The sequence below is a fragment of the Chlorocebus sabaeus genome, chromosome 9, assembly GCF_047675955.1.
Source record: "Chlorocebus sabaeus isolate Y175 chromosome 9, mChlSab1.0.hap1, whole genome shotgun sequence".
NCBI lineage: Eukaryota > Metazoa > Chordata > Mammalia > Primates > Cercopithecidae > Chlorocebus > Chlorocebus sabaeus.
Genome location: NC_132912.1, coordinates 68,936,171 through 68,954,531, shown reverse-complemented (window position 1 = coordinate 68,954,531; position 18,361 = coordinate 68,936,171). Strand labels below are relative to the sequence as shown.

Below are 18,361 nucleotides of genomic sequence, written 5' to 3'. Positions count from 1 at the left end.
CCCCACCCCTGGCACCCACCATTCTACTTCCTGTCTCTGAATTGGATTACTCTAGGTACCTTGTATCAGGGGGGTCATACCATACTGTATTTGTCTTTCTGGGACTGGCTTATTTCACTGAGCGTAATGTCCTCAGGGTTTATCCATATTGTAGCATGTATCAGAATTTCTTTTCTTTTTAAATCTGCATAATATTCTAGTGGCTGTATCTACCACGTTTTGGTTATCCATTCATCTGTGGACAGATACTTGGATCACTTTCCCCTTCTTGGCTATTGCAAAGAATGTTGGCATGAACATATATGCATAGTGATTAAGTTCTTGAATGTTCCGCTTTCCACCCATGAGGTTAGGCTGGGCATGATTTGGGTGGCACAGAGTGGAGGGGCTGGCCTAGCTGGATGCCCCTTCCCCGTGAGGGTAGGAGAGGCCAGGTGCATAGAATCATCTGCCACACTGATTGAGCCAAGAGCCCTAAGACTGGGCCTTTCAATCATCCTGGGACGGGTGGAGCTTTTCTCTGCATCTAAAATGGGAGCCATAAACCAGGTTGACTTACAGGCAGTACTTACTGGTCTGGTTGTTTATGGCCAGTGTTTTTTCCTGATTGGTTGATGTCTGTACTGTGCCTGTTGTTAAATATTTGAATATCATTCTGCTATAAACCAGCCACAGGACTTCTAACCTGGCTGTGTGTGAGTGTCTCCTACAGGGAGAGTAGGGGCTGCTGTTGAAAAGTTTACACTCTGGGCTTCCCACTAGCCAACCCAGTCAAGAGGGCCTGAGAATTTGCATTGTAAAGCTGTACAGTAGTTCCAATGCACGGTCTTAAACATGCATTGGAAATTTGGGCTTCCCCAGAAATAGACCTTGTGATGAGGACTTAAGTGCAAGAAGCTTACTGGGGAGGAGGTTCCAGGAAACACAAGTAGGGAGTGAGGAAGTGAGACAGGAAGGGAAGGAAGCCCTAAAGACGTGTTATTGTCAACCAAGTTGCCAGTGTAGAACACGGACCTCTGAGTTATGCCCTCGAGAGGTGCTGGAGCTGGGCTGTTTACCTACCTTATCCACAGAGCTCTGAAAACCCCACCAGAAAGGAAGGATTCCAAATTCTTGGAATTTTATCTAGAAAAGAAGACTAAGCAGCTTTTGTAAGTGAACTTTTAGGAGGGTTCTAACATGACAGTGATAGCTAACATTTTTGAGCTCTAATCATGGTAGACAAGGTCATCCTTATCTATCATCTTCCATAATCGCTCAGTGAACTCTGCTACGGGGGCATCCATTCCCGGCACTTCCTGGCCATGCTGTATTTAGGAGGAGCAGTCTCTGATGGCCAGAACCCCTCGGCTGAACACTCACAGGCACTGGCAGTTAGAAGTCAGGCTGGTGTGTGTGGAAATGTGTGTGCTGAGGGATAGAGGGCAGGGTACCAATAGCATCTGTTGCGGAGACCCAGGCAGCTCCCATCTCTCATCATAGGAGGGTGTTCCAGCCCCTGTGAATAGCAGGGTATCCTCCTTATCACTGAAAAAACACCAGGTCTCATCCATTGCTGATGAGAATGTAAAATAATACAGCCACCATGGAGAACACTTTGGCAGTTCCTCATTAATTTAAACATAGAATTACTATATGTTCCAGCAATTGTGCTCCTAAGTATACATCCAAAATAATTAAAAACAGATGTTCAAACAAAAACTTGTACATAAACGTTCATAGTGGCATTATTCCCAATAGCCAACAGCTGGGAACAACACAAATAGCTGTGAACTAATCAATGAATGAACAAAATGTGTTACATTCACACAATGGAATATTATTCAGCTGTTAAAAAGGAGTGAAGTACTGATACATGCTACAACATGGATGAACCATGAAAACATTTGGCTAAGTGAAAGAGATCAGACACAAAAGGCCAGATACTGTGTTATTTTATTCATATAAAATCTCTAGGATAGTTGAATCCATAGAAACAGAAAGAGAAAATGGATTTGTGGTTGCCAGGGGCTGGGGAAGGGAGTCATGGGGAGTGACTGGTTCGTGGGCATGAGGTTTCCTTTGGAGATGATGAAAATCTTGTGGAATTAGTGGTGGTGGTTGCACAGCATCGTGAATGTACCAAATGCCACTGAATTGTGTACTTTAAATGGTTGAAGTGGTAAATTTCATGTGATGTGTGTTCTACCACAAATTTGTACAAAAGGAACTCCAGGTATTCTCCAGCCCTGAGATGCAAGGTATATTCTGTTTCTCAGGTGGGAAGCAAACCTGTGTGGCATGTGTACCCCAGGGTCCCCCAGCCAGAGATGATTCTCCTGCATGGCTGTAACTAAGAGCACTGGGCTGGAGCTGAACCTCAGAGATTGGCCTCACTCTTGTAGGAATAGCACAACCAGAGGTTGCTGGAAACCTCCCCTAGTGGAGAAACAAGCCCTGCTTCCTGGAGAAGCCAGGGCTGGGCCCAGCTTCTGTAGAGAGGCAGAGCAGTACTGGGCGGGGGAGTATGTGCCCAGCTGGAAAATTGCAGGGCTTCTTGTCTTAAATATAATATTAAATCGGCACCTTTAATTAGTACACTTAGAAAAGGTCACTAGCAATTACCTGGGACACAAAGAAGGCATGCTCAGGCAAGAGCCCATGAGGAAGCTGAAAAGGACCGTTTTGAGCAGTACATAATTGAGGGGAAAATGGATAAAAGTCCAGGAAATTACAGGGTGGGTGACAGCAGCTGATGGCCCCATCCCTGTCCTGCCCAGCGCCCCACTTCTTGGGAGGACCTGAGCGTCAGGCCTGAGAGAGCCATTTGGGATATTGGACCCAGTCATGCAACCTTGGCTGGAAGGCCAGGATGGTCTTCCCAGAATCTCCTTGGCCAGCTGGGAGCTTGGCCCCAGATCCGCCACCTGGGCTGGGCCCTGAGGTACAGCAGGTGAGGACTGCGGTCCAGGGGGCTGCAGGCTGCCGTGGACTCATTGTTGCACCTAGACAAGTAAGGTGCTTATGGGCTTCAGTTTCCCTATCTGGAATCTGCCCAAGCCTTTGGGAAGTAACTCAGTGTTTCTCAAACTTTGCCACTAGAGAATATCTGAGAGCAATGGAGAGGAAATGTATACTCCTAGAAGTCAGGGGAGGCTGGAAATTCATTTACAGCTTTAGGTTATATCTTTACAAATAAATTAAACATAAATAAATTAGGCCGGGCATGGTGACTCGCACGTGTAATCCCAGCACTTTGATAGGCCAAGGTGGGCAGATCACTTGAGGTCAGGAGTTCAATATCAGGCTGGCCAACGTGGTGCAACCCCATCTCTACTAAAACTACAAAAAATTAGCTGGGCATGATGGCAGATGCCTGTAATCCCAGCTACTGAGGAGGCTGAGGCAGGAGAATCACTTGAACCCGGGAGGTGGAGGTTGCAGTGAGCCGAGATCGTGCCACTTGCACTCCAGCCCGGGTGACAGAGCGAGACCTTGTCTCCAAAAAAAAATTAATTAATTAATCAATCAAATGCTGCCCCCAATGTCTTCCCATTTGTTTTAGTATAAAACACTTATTTGTCATCGGGCAATGCAAATGCTTTGGAAAGATGTGCTTGGTTTATCTGTGGCTTTCACATACTTCCTCTTACACTATCGAGAAAGAGCAATGAACTGGGAATCTGGGAGTTTGGAAACCTGGGTTTGAATCCTGCCTTTGTGGCTCACCATTGTACTTTGGACAACTTGTTAAATGCCCTCAGCTTTTCCAACTCTGAAATGGGAGGGTTGGGCTCTGAAGATGTTCCACGATTTTACTCCTCCATCTCACCTTCTCCCATCACCTTGGATGCTGCCGTTTCCTGCTATGCTGTTCTGCTGCCTGACCTTGGAGAAGCTGCTTTGCCTCTCTGAGCCTCAGCTTCCTAATCTGCAAAATGGGTAGAATAACAACTACCAAACAGACTTGCTGGGAGGATTTAATGAGAGAATCCACATGAATGGACCTTATGTCTGAAATATCGTCAGAGCCCAATGAATGCCCAATGTCTTCATTTTCCAAATCTTGGGCTACCTGTTAGGATCTGATAGATCATGTCCATGAAGTCCTGAATCTTGAGTTTACATATTGAGTGTTGAGATGTCTGTGCTGTCGAAACAAATGTAGACTCTCAGCCCCAACTGGCTGGGATGTAGATTCCAGCTCTGCCATTTGCTGACCGTGAGGCCATGGTAATCACCTCATCACTCTGTTGCCTAATCCGTTAAATGGGGAGAATCGCATTATGGACTGAATTAGTGCGTGGAAATAGCTCAGCTTAGGCCTGGCTTATGATTTGGGCTCAAAAATGTTAGCTAGCCTCATCATGTTAGAACTGTTCTAGAAGTTCTTTTCTAGATAAAATTCCAAGAATTTGGAATTCTTTCTTTCTATCTAGCTTGATTTTCAGAGCTATCTGGTAAATGTGAGAGTCAGTATTTGGGGCAGGTGGTGTCTGTCTTGTTTTATAGGGGAAACTGAAACCTGGAAATAAGTGATTTGCCTAAGGTCATGACTCCGATCTGCTCACCCCTTTGAGAATCAGATGAAGACTATAGACACTGTCTTCGGAAAATGACGCACTATACACTCATAACATTTTGTGTACCATTCCAGTGAGTTTAAGGACCTCCTGAAGCTAAGGAGACCAACCATCCCAGTTTGCCTGGGGCTTCCTGGTTTTAGCATATGTGCTGGGAAATGCTTCAGTCCTGGGCAAAGCAGGGCAGTTGGTGACCCTACCTGAAAGTTACACAGGGGAGCTGTGAGCCCCAGGAGAAGATGCCCTTTTCTTCTTAGGCAGGGTATAGGCCAGGCATCCTGAAGCCTAGGCGCCCTCAGGCCAGGGCTTTGCTTTCTGGTAAGGGATGACACCTGCCTCTCAATCCCCTTCTTGAGGATGGGAACTAGACCTTGTCACCTAGTTCTAGACTGGAGTTCCTTGAGGCTGAGCTACATCTTCCTAACCTCTGCATACTCCAGTGCTCATCATAAGGCCAGCACCTGGTCACTCTTGAATAAATGCCAAAAGATTTTGCAAAGTATTCCGAATTAGGAAAGGCACTTCCATTTGCAAAAGACAGAAGTCCAACTAAACTGACTGAGGCCAAAGAAAAGGTTGCAAGGGTGATTATTAGCTCATATAGCTGGAAAGTCCAGAGGGTGGAGCTAATATCAGGCACAGCTGGTGGCAGACCCTCAGAAAGCCATCAGGAATCTGTCTCTCCATACATCATCTGCCTCTGTTTTCCTCCTTGTGCGTTTCATTCTCAGGCTCTTCTTGTGTGTGGTGCCAAAGATGGCTGCCCACAGTGCCAATGAGCAACCCCCATGAAAGAGAGCTCCTCTCTCCCGGTAGTTCCAGCAAAAGTCCCAGGGCTGGCTTTGATTGGCTAGTTTGGGTCACATGCTCATCCCTGAACCAATCATCATGACCAGGGAAATGGCACGCTCTGATTGGCTAGCACTGACTTATGTGCTCATCTTGGAACATAGGACTTGAAATATTGGGGGCCTGTCCTCATCTGAGCCACTTGGAGAAGGAGGTCTTCAAATTAAAATCAGAGAAAGTGGGGCAGGCTGAAGTCACAACTGTGTTTTACACACACAGAACATGGTGAGTGATGGTCCCCTGATACCATCATGACGCACTGTGAAAAGTGGACCAGGGCAGAGGTGGGGTACCTGGGTCAGAGCCCACAGATGCACTGGGGCCTTATGATGATCCGTGGCCTGCTGGAGGGTTGCTGAGTGGCCACTCCCTGCTGAGAGTTCAGCCACCTGGGCAAGGTAGGAAGACATAAACCTGACCTCCCATATTTTCCGTCTGCTCTCTCTTTTGGCTACTCCAGGTTCTTCTGTGACCCAGTTGCTGGCCCGAGACATGGACAATGACCCCCTGGTGTTTGGCGTGTCTGGGGAGGAGGCCTCTCGCTTCTTTGCAGTGGAGCCTGACACCGGCGTGGTGTGGCTCCGGCAGCCACTGGACAGAGAGGTATGACTTGCTCATACCCCTGCCCCAGTTCTCTCCTGGGGACAGGAGGAGACTCTGGGAGAAGGATGGCCCACCATCTTTTGGGGTCTTCCTCTAAGACTCCATTCTGATGCCGAAGTGGCATCTTTGTGCCTGAATGGTATTCTTCTTCAAGGGTCAATGCTGGTGTCTGGACTTAGGGTTGGCATGGGTAGTTAGAGGTGTCTCCAAGCAAGCAGCTACATTGGAGAGGCAAGAAGAACAGTGACCCTGGGTTCATCCCTTGTAGAATGGGGCTCCATGGAGGGTACAAGTCTACCCCTACCCTGAGTAAATATTCCCCCAATATCCAGAGAAGCAGGAATTGACAGCATGGTAGCCCTTAGCAAGTTAAGGTAAAGGTGTGAACACATCCCCAACCCTTACCCTCTTCTTGTGTTTGAGGAAGGAACCATAGAGGTATGTAGTGACTTGCTCAGTGTCACACAGCATCTTAGAGGCAGAGCCACGACTAGCACCCAGGATGCTTGACTTCTGTCTTTTATTGCTCTCTTAAAGCAAGGATCCATATTCCACACTACTTCCCTAACCCAAAGGGCAATGCTAGTATTTTAGGGAAGCCTTTGGATGCCTGGTTCCAGGCAAGCTCCTAGGGCAATCCTGGAGCTCCTCCCGCCCCATTTAGGGCCCAGGATCCAGGACCCAGCACCTCAGCGCCGACTAAATGCCCCCCTCCCTCTCTCACTTTTCTTTCAGACCAAGTCAGAATTCACCGTGGAGTTCTCTGTCAGCGACCACCAGGGGGTGAGTGTCCCCTGGGACCCTAGAGACATGTTCCTGGGGGGTCACAGGATTTCTGGGCCCCTAGGGTGGAAGAGGCCAGAGTCAGGTGGCAGTGCTAATTGCCTGCCTTTCTCTTGCCAGGTGATCACACGGAAGGTGAACATCCAGGTCGGGGATGTGAATGACAATGCACCCACGTTTCACAATCAGCCCTACAGCGTCCGCATCCCTGAGGTAGGAGCCACCAGGGTCACACTTGGGGATATTGAAGACCTGCTGCTCCCCAGACCACCAGGGTGTAGGTGAAGAGTCAGGTGGGGAGAGCAGCTCTGGCTCTTCTGCCCAGACTGCAGCCCAGGTGCCAACTCTGAGCAGGTTGGTGAACATGCTGGTACCCTGGGGATCAGGGCCCAGCCTGGGGTTGGGAAGAGCAGTTGGGCCGGTAGGTTGGGAGCCTCATGCTGGAGGCTGAGCCCCACACCTCCAGCTGGAGTCAATGGTGGAACAAGAGTTGAGAGAAGCGGGTGTTGCACCCTCTTTCCTTCCACTCATATCCAAATATGGGCCTTGGGCAGGGTGGGTGGGCAGGCCTAACACCAGACCTTCCTGCTTTGGCCAGAATCAGGTCCCTCCAGGACTCAGGGAGCATGCAGTTCTAGGAAGGGGCTTTCCCTAGCCCCACGCTCTCCACCATGGTCTCCCAGGCCCCTGTACTGTGTGCTCTGAGTATGTTTGCATGAGTCCATGCGTGTAAAATCAAGCCATTGCTGGTAATTGAGAAGTACAAATTATTGCATTACAAACGGTTCGTTAATAAGCTGGCTGCCAGCTCCTGATGGCACCAGGGTTCCCACTGCTTGCGGCCCCTTGCCTGGGTGGCTGATGGCAGTCTTATGGTCTGGCAGTTAGTGATTCAAAGACTCTGAAGCGGGAGGGTAAAGGGCTTCTTGCTGGGTGTCCCTTGGGCCTGCCCTTGGGGTTTTGGGCTGGAGGGTGGCAGTGAAGGTTTGGGATGGGAACAGTGGGAGATAGAACCCTCTGGAAAGGCAAGTTAGCACCGTGTCATTTGAGTTCTAATCCCTTGATCCAATGAGGGATCAGGGAGTAAAAAGTCTTGAGAGAATATCATGGTCAGTTCATGGATGAGACTGGGCATAGGAGAGTGACTTGCCCCAGGTCACACAGCTTTAACTTCGAGCCTCCTGGCTTCCAGGGCAGGCTTAACCTGCCTCAAGGGTGACGAGGTCTTGCTCATACACCCCACTCCCTGGCCTCTGTTACTGAGCTGTGAGCCAAGAGTCCTGTGCTGGCACCAGATGGAAGAGAGGACACATGTGCAGGTGGGGATGCAGCGGAGGTGCCATGCCCTTCACCTGCCTGGGGCGGGAGAGAACTGGGGAGCCCGCAGTCCTAAACATGGGAGGACGGTGCCCTGAGCTGTGGCCAGTGTGCCCAGGGACTGCAGATTGGCTCCTGCTCTCTCTCATTTGGAAGTCTCCCTAATTTAATTAAGGGTCTCTACGTGCCAGCCTGCACTCCGGGCCTGGGCTCAGAAACCAAGGGCATGGCTCAGAGTTAATGAGCCTTGGACCCATTGCTCAGCTGCCATCCTGGCAGGCATGGCTGCCCTCTGTCTTCCCTCTCATGGGGCAGCAGGGAGCCGCACTGGCAAGGGGACGAGGGGTCACGTCCCTCCTCTCCCGCCCTTGGGCTGCAGGCCAGCCTTTTCCTCTCTCCTGCTTCAGGAGATGTGACTTCCAACACTCGGCCCTATTGGAATCCCCTGGGATTCTCCAAAGGCCTGTGCCTCCAAGGAGAGAGTCTCTTCAGTCATTCATTCATTTATTTAACAAATATTTATTGAATGTCTGCTGTGGGCTTGGCTCTGAGCCAGGCTGTCATTGTGCAGAGACCTGGGAGGCCGCAGGAATGTGGAATGACAGGAGTTAGAACTAGAGGCAGGAGACCCTGGGTCCAGCCCCTGCTCTGTTCCCAGCTTGCTGGCTGTGTTTGGGCATGTCACTTCACCTCTCTGTGCCACGGCCCCCCTTATCTAATGAAAACAAAGGGCAAGTGGATACAGTGGCCTGCCTGATACCCATCTGACAAGGAGAGGGCAGGCTGAGAGGGGCCAGCTGCGAAGGACACACTGTCCTTGGAGGAAGGCCCATGTGGTTTACTTGCTCATGTGTAAACATCCCCGGTTGCTTTAGTGGCCTGATACTCGATGCCCTGCTTGGGGCTGCTCAGTGTGGCCAGTGGGGATGTGGTATCAGCTGGACGGAAGCCTGGCCACTCCTGATCTGAGGCATCTTGGCATTGGCCAGCCCTGGCCTGGTGTGGTCACCTGAGCTGGAACCTAGCTGCCTGGCTCTGTCCGCAGCTGGAGTACCAGCCCAGAGTCTGCTGGCCCCTGGCCCGGAAGTGAGCCCAGGGTTTCCTGCTTGCATTCAGGTCACCCTGGAAACCCCAGGTCCCTGCTCTTTAGAGTGTGATTCAGCAGCAAAGGACCCTGCAAATGTGAACAGGGTGACGATGCAAGCCAGAGAAATGGGGTGGGGGAGCACTGCAGACCCTGTTAGGTGTGAATGCCAGGGTCTGCCAGGGTGATCAGAGAAATCTCAGCAGGCTTCCTGGAGGAGGTGGGTTTCCAGCAGAATCTGGCTGAGGTAAGCAGTGGTCGCTCTTGTGCTGTTTCGTGGGAAGAGAGAAACTGGAGTCAGGACACCTGGGTTCTAGTCTGCTGGCTTCAGGCCCTACAGCTTTCAAACTAGGGAGTTGAACCAAGCCCCTTCCAGGGCTGACATATGATCAGAGGATGAAACCCAGCAGGAGAAACTCCTTCCCATCCTTCAACACCTTATTGTTCTTTGCAGGATGGCGGAGAAGCTCTGGTGGCCGCCTCCATTCAGTTCCCCTCTTGGCCATCTCAGCCATCTAGGGCCCTAATAATGATGGATACTATTGTGTGCAGAACCCAGGGATTGGCACAGGGAGAAAGTTACAGGGTGGCAAATCCAGGTCTATCTAAGGAAGAGCTTGCTAATGATAAGACTGCCCACACACACCCATGCACACACAGTCTGTGCCCCTACCTTGCTGAGAATGTGTTGAGCTCCCCATCCCTGCAGTTATGCAAGCAGAAGTAGGAGGACCACTTCCCTCCAGCTGTCTAGCACTGCATGTTGGGGCAGTGATGAATCAGAGGGTCCCAAACATGCCCCAGCAGAATTTCCCAGGGGACTGGTTAGGAAGTATATTCCCGACCCCTGCAATTGTGAATCAGTAGGCTGGGGAGAGATAGCCCAGGAAGCTGCATTTTTAACAAATTCCTCTGGTAATGGTGAGAACAGCCAGGTCTGGGGAGCCTTGGAGGATCCCACTAGAGGTTTTCTGAGAGGTGCTGAGGGCAGCCCATCTTGGATGTGAACTTTCAACCCCTCCATGGCTGCCTGGAGACATGGCCCACCTGGACCCAAGTCCTCAGGCCAGGAACAGCAGGGAATGGGAGGCAGTTCAAGACCAGGCATTGCCCTGCTGCCTGCCTCTCCTGGGCCCCCACTCCCTCTGAAAGCTTCTGCCGGGTCCAGCCCCCAGCTCGGGAGAAGCCGGGCAGGTGTGTGTTTGGGTTTGTTTGTTCTGGTTCCCCTCCTGCCCACCCCACTCCCCTCACTAAGCTGTTCTCCATGTAATTATCCATTTTATCAGGGTGAAAGGCCCGGCAATTCACTTGTCGAAGTCCTAACGAGGCAGCGTAGATGCTTTCAAGTCCGTAAAGAAAAGGGAAATCCTGCTAGAATTGGCAACTTAATTCACCAAGCCAGCCTCGACAGACCTCATTAAGTCCCCGTGTATTCATTTCAAGCTAATGGCTGTCATGCTGACTGCTGTTTGATTTGCTGTAATAGACTTTTATGGCGTTCCAATTTGCTCAAACGTGTTTGCCTGTGTCTGTGCCCAGCGGTGCTGCTCCAGTACCTCCGTTAGGGGCGCGTGCCTGCCTCACTGACCTTCAGCACTGCTCCCTCCCTGATCCTCCCAGGGCCACCCCCTCAGCCCTCCAGTGTGCCCCAGGGAGGTGACCCTGGTGCTGGGGTGTTTAGGCAGGAAGATGGATGTGAGGTTAGAAGTCAGGTGGTGCCAGGTGGCTCACTGGGTCAGGGAATCTGGAAGACCTGCTGGAGTCTCAGAGATGGCTGTGTCCTTGAAGGTCTGACAAGTTCAGCCTCCTTAGCTGGGCAGTCTAGGCCTTTATCCATCTAGCATCAACCTACCTTTCCCAACTTATTTTTCAGTATTCTCTTCTGCTATTCCTTCATATGAACTCTCCTGTCAGCCATAGAGTCAATTCAATGGCAATGGATACATGTCTGTTTCTCTCTCTCTCTCTCTAACACACACACACACACACACACACACACGCACACACACATTGTACTTTTCTAACTAGTACTGGAGTTCAGCCTAACTCAACTCTGCCTGTCCTTCAAAGCCCACATCTCACCTACCATGCTCGGATCTGACCTTTTTTTTTTTTTTTTTTTTTTAATGAACACAACGAACATTTGTTGAATAGCTATAGGATCAGGGATTCTGAGCTGACTTGGGCATGCAGGGTAGGAAAAAGATGCTACCATTTGCCAGCCATGTGACTTTAGACAAGTGACTTAACCTCTCTGGATTTCAGCTTTCTTATCTGTAAGATGAGCAACAATATCTGCCTTGCAGGATTGCTATGAGAGAATGTAGCTAGGCAAAGTCCTTAGCACAGCCTGTGGCTCATGGTATATTCAATAAAAGGCTGGTAATTAAGACCAAGGTCTTTGTCCTTGGTGAAGGCAATTTTACTAAGAGAAAGACAAGTAAGTGAATGTCTAACTACATCTAAATGTATTAAATGCCACGGTAGCTTTGTATGTGCATAGTGTATTGCGAACAGTGTGGTCTGTACATGGGGGCTATTTGTTTGGGGCCTTAGAGGCTGAGTAGGAGTTCGTTAGAGAAAGAGACTATGGTGTCTACGAATATCATTCACTTTCTGGGATCCTATAGCTTATTTTCATATATTGGAATTTCCCAGAGGAAAGTCAACTCTGATTTATGATTAGAGACACTGCTGAGGAGGGACAGTGGCTAGGTGGGTGTGTGTCCTTTGCAGGTCTCCACTGTTACCTCACGGAAATAAAGCCAGGCTGGAAGTGAGCCTCTGGGTCCCTGCCCAGGTCTCTGTGACAGGTGCTGCACAGATCCTTGTCCGATGGCCTCAGGTGACCAGCTTGAGGCAGGGATGAGGCTACTATGGGGAAGGGCTGGAGCTGGGGTGAGATCCTGGGAGCCTGAGAGATGGAGGGTCCTCGCCTGAGCCTCAGTGCTGGCTGGGATCAGGGTCAGAGCCAAAGCCATGCCTCCTGGCCCTGGGCCCCACTCACCTGAACCACCTCTCCATGTCCCTTAACAAGGATGAAAGCTGCTCATTCCCTGTGCCTCCTTACTAGAGATGGGAAGGCGTAGAGAAGGGTATCCCTGGATGCCATTTGTCAATGAGATCAAATACATAATTTATTTCTCCGGTGACAGTAATAATAAATTTATTGTTGTTGTTGGTTTCCTGTGTGCCCAACACTGTTTTCTGCATGGAATCTCAGGGAGCCCTCACAACCACCTCCTGGGGCAGCCACTCCTGTCATTCCCATCCTACTGAGACAGACACTGAAGTAGGACAGTTACATGGCATGCCCAAAGCTAATCAAGGGATGGAGCCAGGATTAGGAGGCAGGCCTGGGGTGGCACAACTTTTCGACAAGTAGCTTCACTTCTACCTGCAAAGCAGAAATAATTATACCTGCCTTGCAAACATCATAGTGAGGATTAAAGTAAATGAGATCACTCACGTAGAGTGCTCAGCCCAGGCCCAGGATAAGTGCGTGCTCAGGAAATGGTTGTGGCTGTTGTTTGTATGTCCATCTCTCCCACCAGACTAAGCAAAGACTGAGCTTGGTCATCTGTGCATCCTCAGCACCCTGCCCTGGGCCTGGCATATGGACCGTGCTCGGTGTCTTTTGAGTGAATGGAATTCACAAATGCAGACAGCCATGCGGCAACCTCTGCCTCTTGAGTGGTGTGAGGACAAAAGGAGCATTTACATGAAGTGCTTTGCCTTGGCCAGCTGGTCTACCAAGGTGAGGGCTTCCTTATTGTGCATGGGCCAGGGCTGGGTGAAGAGTGGTGAGGCCTGGCACTGAGCTGGCAAGGGCACTTTCACATGTGCCCTGTACCCCACTTTCTTCCCAGGCACTGAAAGCATCCTTGCTCTCTGCTGGTGCCCACTAGTTCCTGGATCTCAGCCCTGTCATCCTGTGTTCTTTGGCATGTGAGGAACCCTGGAGTGGTGGCCAGACAGGGCCCAGAGCGTGCAGAGTTGGATTTGGTCCAAGAGGCCAACCTATTAGCACCCACCGCAGCCAGCAGCAGTGCCCCAGCTACCTTCCCGCATGGCATGCCTGTCAGATGCTGAATGATTTATAAACTGCATCCTCAGGTTGCAGTAAGAGGCTGGCGGGGGAGGTTCGAGGGGGCTCCCACTGGCTTGTGCCTGCCGTGGCCCCCTAGGTGACAGCTCCACTCATGAGCGTGTCATCTCCCACGCTAGGAGAGGCAGCCCCTCGACAGGCCATATTAATTTATACCTTGGGGCCACGGGCCTTGGCGGCCCCTCTGCATCTATAACCATGCACCTATTGATCTGGGAGAGGGAGACCAATAAATCATCGCAGGGGCTCTGGACTCCTGCAGGCCACAGTCAGAGTGGGTTTTTCTGGCTGAGCGGCAGCCCCAGACGATGTCTCTATGGCCCTCGGCGACCACCCTGAGGTGCCTGCCCCTTCCCTGGTCTGTCACCTCTGTCAGCACAGTGACCCATGCCTGGAGCCCTGCTCTCTCACAGCAGACAGATGCCATCGCCTGCGGCAGCCAGGACAACAAGCTCTGGGCTTGTAGTGCTGAATCGACATATGCTTGTGGGCAGAGCAGCAGGGCTTCCTACACAGTCCTGAGGGGGGTGTGTGTGTGTGTGTGTGTGTGTGTGTGTGTGTGTATGTTTGTGTTCTTATTTAAATAATATCATCTTCTGTATCTCCCAGTGTTTTCATTATCTTTCATTTGTCCTCATGACAACTCTGTAAGTTAGGGGGAGTTATTCTTTCCATTTTATAGATGAGAGAGACTGAGGCCACGACCAATTCACTGACTTCTCCAAGTCCCCCAGAATCAGATAGGCCTGCAGCATCTTCCATCCTGTGTCCTGCCTCCCAGAGGGTCTTTTGAACTCATTCTCACCTTCCAGCATCTTTGCATGTATTGTTTTGCAATTTGCAATGGCCCGCTTTTGATTTGCCATAAGTTGCAGGGGTCAGGCCCTGATCCATCCCTGGCTGGGGGAAGCGACAGGGAACTCGGCCTCTTGCCCAGGCTCAGGGGGTCCAGTGGAGAAACTGCACTCAGAGCCCACTGCTGGCTCTGTGCAGTGAGGACCATCCCTGCTGGGCATCACCTTGTAGCTCAGGACCCAGCCACGGTCATAGTGACACCCCTTCCTTGTGGCCTGCAGTGTTAGTGTGCCTCAGAGCCACCTCCGTGATTTCAGTCATCAACTGTGCACGCAGCATTGTTTGTGAGAAGCAGGGGATGACCCCCTTCCCCTGCCCACACACACACAGGCTAAATGTCAGCCTGCTCCCCTTGCCTGCAGGGAAGATTCAACATTTTCTGCCACCTCCTTCTGGTTCTTAGGTGCCAAGGAGGGAGTCAATGGAGTCCCACAAAACCAGGGCCCCGAGCTCAGCCCAGCCACACACTCGGAGGCTGCTTGCTTCCTCCTCCACACAGTGGGGTGAAGCCAGGGACCCCTGGTCCCTCATGTCCCCTGTAACACCACCTGCTTCCATGCCCACTGGGGGCGTGGCCAAGGCTGTGGGCATCTTCCACCGCCCTCAGCACTAGGAAAGAGGACAGCATGGGAGCAGGAGATAGAGGCAGCCCAGCTGTAATTAAAATTATTATTTTGTTTTAATGGTAGTAATGTTCTTCATTACATCGGTTTCCTCGCCGATTCTAGCTGGGAGTCTTTGGGGGCCCATATAATTCTATTGCAATGATGCGGGACCCTCTGCCATGAATACGAAGCAGGCGGACTGTGCGGAGCCCAGTTCTCAAGCATTAGGGATTCTATTGCACGCACCGGGACACCTTTTATTGTGCCCCCCACCCTTTAAATAAAGAACCTCTAAATGGAAGGAGATGATAGCTGCCTGCTAGTTCTGCTGCAGTGCTGGGCTGTCAGCCTCGCACACCAAGTCCGTCTGCCGTCTTTCAGCTCCTTTCTTTTAAATGGTCTCATTGCCCCCATCGTAGGGCCTGTTGGAGGGAGGGTACAGCGTCTTCTGCCTGTATGCCTTTTCCTCCAGGCAGTGGGGCACCCCAAGTGGGGGGCAGACTTAGGAAACCAAGGGTCTAGAAAGGCCCCACCTACAGTCAAGGGCAGCTTTGTATCGTGAGAACCTGTGTTCATCTGTGACATGGGGACCAGACTTCTCCTGCATTGTGATGGGGCTGTGCACGTGTGAGCTCTAACTGCACACTGGGAGGCCATAAGCAACGTGTTAGCCTCTCTGAGCCTCAGTTTTTTCATCTGTAAAATAGGGATACACTGAGTTGTAAAAGTTTAATGAGAGCACGTGTATGAAGCACCGCACACATAGGTTGTACTTGGTAATTGATGGGTATTACCTTTTTCTCTTTTCTTTTCTTTTTTTTTTTTTTTGAGACAGGGTCTCACTCTGTCACCCAGGCTGGAGTGCCGTGGCATGGCACGATTATAGCTCACTGCAGCCTCAACCTCCTGGGTTCAAGTGATCCTCCCACATCAGCCTCCTGAGTAGCTGTGACTACAGGCACGTACCAACATGCCTAGCTAATTTTTGTATTTTTTTTGTAGAGACAGGGTCTCACCATGCTGCCCAGGCTGGCCTCAAACTCCTGGGTCCAGGCAGCCTGCCTGCTGCGGCTTCCTAAAGTGCTGGGATCACGGGCATGAGCCCTCTCTCCTGGCCTGAAGAGTATTACCATTGTTATGAAAAGCTCTGAGAACTTCAGGAAAGTTGCCTGAAAGCCCGAGGAGCTCGACAGATGGACTTATCCCCGTAGACTGATTGGCTGAAGTCAGGGCATTGGTGGTCAGGAAACTGACATTCCAGTGGCAGTCAGGAAATGTGTGGGAAACATAAAACAAAGACATGGCAAGGGAAAAAAATGAGAGCGTCATCAAGAAACAACTGATAATAGGCCTAGAGTGTTCCATGTAGACTCTGTGAAAACAGCACAGGGTGACCCTGGAGGTGACTTAATCTAGCCGCACACTCTGTGGGCAAGCAACACACTGAGTAAGGGTGAAGGATCTGCCCAGGGTCACCCCGCAATTAGTGGCAAAGCACAGGCCATCAAAGGTGGCTGGGGAAGATTCTCAGGAACTGGCTTCCAGAACCTATGAAACAGAGCCCAGCCCTGGGCCAGAGGCACAGCACTGTTTTCCCAGGTAAGGCCTGAGTGTCCAGAGCAGGGCTGGGATGAGGGTGCTTTCCTCTGGGCAGCTCTCCAAACTCCATGAGCAGTGGGCCTGGACTGCCTTCTTGATGCAGGTCACAGGTGCCCACAGGTATCTGATCGGCCACCAGCATGCTGCTATTGTTCTTCCTGTTTCTGGGGGCTCTAGGGTTTTTATTTTGGTCCCTTCACTTATCCTAACAAGTTCAAGTATTGTCCGAACAGCCTGAGGACAGGCCTGGCAGCCCCTGTGACATGGAGGCCCACCACACAATAGGCTTGTTTTGATGTGTGTGCAGGCTGCCTTGACCCACCTTGTTTTCTAAACCAGGAGGGGGAAAATGAGAGAGTGCAAGCTTTGAGTTGATGGAATTATTATAATTTCTCTGATTCCTTAGCAGCCTTTAATTACTTAGCAACTTTGTGGTGTTGGCTGGAAGCTGTGAGGGCTGGGCTCTCCCTCTTTATAATAACCTTAAGTGGAAGCCGCCTGTCCATCTATTAAAAAGCCTGCTCTTCTCTCCAGATGAGATAATGCCACCGAGAGATGTCACCCAGGGCGTAATCACTAGATACAATGTAAGCATCCCTACTCACTGTCTTCATCATTGATCAGCCAGCCCACCTCCCAGGCACAGGGCACTGCCAGTCCCAGAGAGCCCAATGCCCACTCACATCCTTGCCACAGAGGGTCGTGGGCTCAGGCTGGTCCCCTCTCCCAATCCTGCTCCCGAGAGAGGGAAATGGTGTGGGAGGCCTTTTCCCACTGGCCCCTTCTGATCCCTGTACCTCCCAGTCTGAGCCCACGCCTCCCACCGTTGCTGACACAAACCCTGCATTTCAGAAATCCATCCCATCCGTGTGAGGCTTTGAGCCCCTGGTGTTCCTGTCATTCCTATCCTCAATACCAAGTGATCACTTTCCTGCCACCTAGCCTTTGTTCCTGCTGCGCCCTCCGATGAAATGCTGCCATCCAAGCCCACAGCACCATCTTCCTTCCTGCCATGAGCCAAGCCCGACACTTCCTTCCTCAGAACCATCCCGTGGGAGAGGTGGGGAGGTTGGTCCTTTATCCCCGTTTTACAGAAAAGCAAGCCAAGTGCTAGAGATGTCAGAGCACATATCCCCTTCAGAAGCCACTGCTGAGCGCCGGCCCCAGGCTCTTCACTTAGTCCTCTGTCCTCTGGATTTGGAGGCCCAAGTCTCTGCTCCTTATACCCACCCATCCGAGCTTCTAAACCACCCCCCAGGTGGGCCCTCTGCTTCTTGACCTTGGCCCAGCCTTTCCTTCCTGGGGTGGCCTCTGGCCCCCCACCTGCAGACAGCAGAGGTCATCTGCCTGTGCACAGTAAGACAGGTGCAGCTCAGCCGGGAGTCTTGGGCGAGTCACCTCACTTCCAGGGCTCGGCCGCTCCTCTGGAAATGGGACTGCTCGACCTGGGCCTGTCCACTCCATGCTGTCTGGAGCCTCATGCCAGTGGCATGAATTAATTCCTGGAGTATTTTTTCTGGCAGGTCCCCACAAGCTTACACAGGTTTTGTTTTGTCTTATTTTTTGAGGAAATGTATTACTTAAGCTTACATATGGAGAAGCGAGCACTCATAAATATTCAGCTTTATGAGTGATTACAAAGTGAATGCATTTGTGTAACTGCACCCAGATGGAGAAGCAGAGCCTCGCCAGCATCTAGAGATCCCACTGTGCCTCTCCCGGTCCCTCTCCCTTCCCCTAAAGGCAGCCACTGTCCTGGCTTCTAACCCCGTGGCTTGCTTTTGCCCATTGTCATTTTATTATATCCATTCCAGTGGGTTTCTGTTATCGTGTAGGCCCCTGGGAACAGGCAGCCAGCTTCCTCTTGGGAGCCGCTCCCCACACTGGTTAGGAGTACTGTGTTAGGAGTACCACAGGCGAGTTTGAATCCTCTTACCACTTACACCTGTGTGTCACTGGGAAGCTTACTGTCTCTGATCAAATGCGTGTGGTGCTG

General features: G+C 51.1%; 1 long non-coding RNA gene across 1 annotated transcript; it reads right to left on the bottom strand.

Annotated features, from left to right (window-relative positions):
- Positions 1–3,943: 3,943 nt before the first annotated feature.
- Positions 3,944–8,098, bottom strand: LOC119627921 (uncharacterized). The gene is made up of 3 exons (XR_005244133.2): positions 7,577–8,098; positions 5,705–5,800; positions 3,944–4,129 (listed from the first exon to the last, which is right to left on the bottom strand). It is a non-coding gene; the product is annotated as an uncharacterized lncRNA (long non-coding RNA).
- Positions 8,099–18,361: the final 10,263 nt, after the last annotated feature.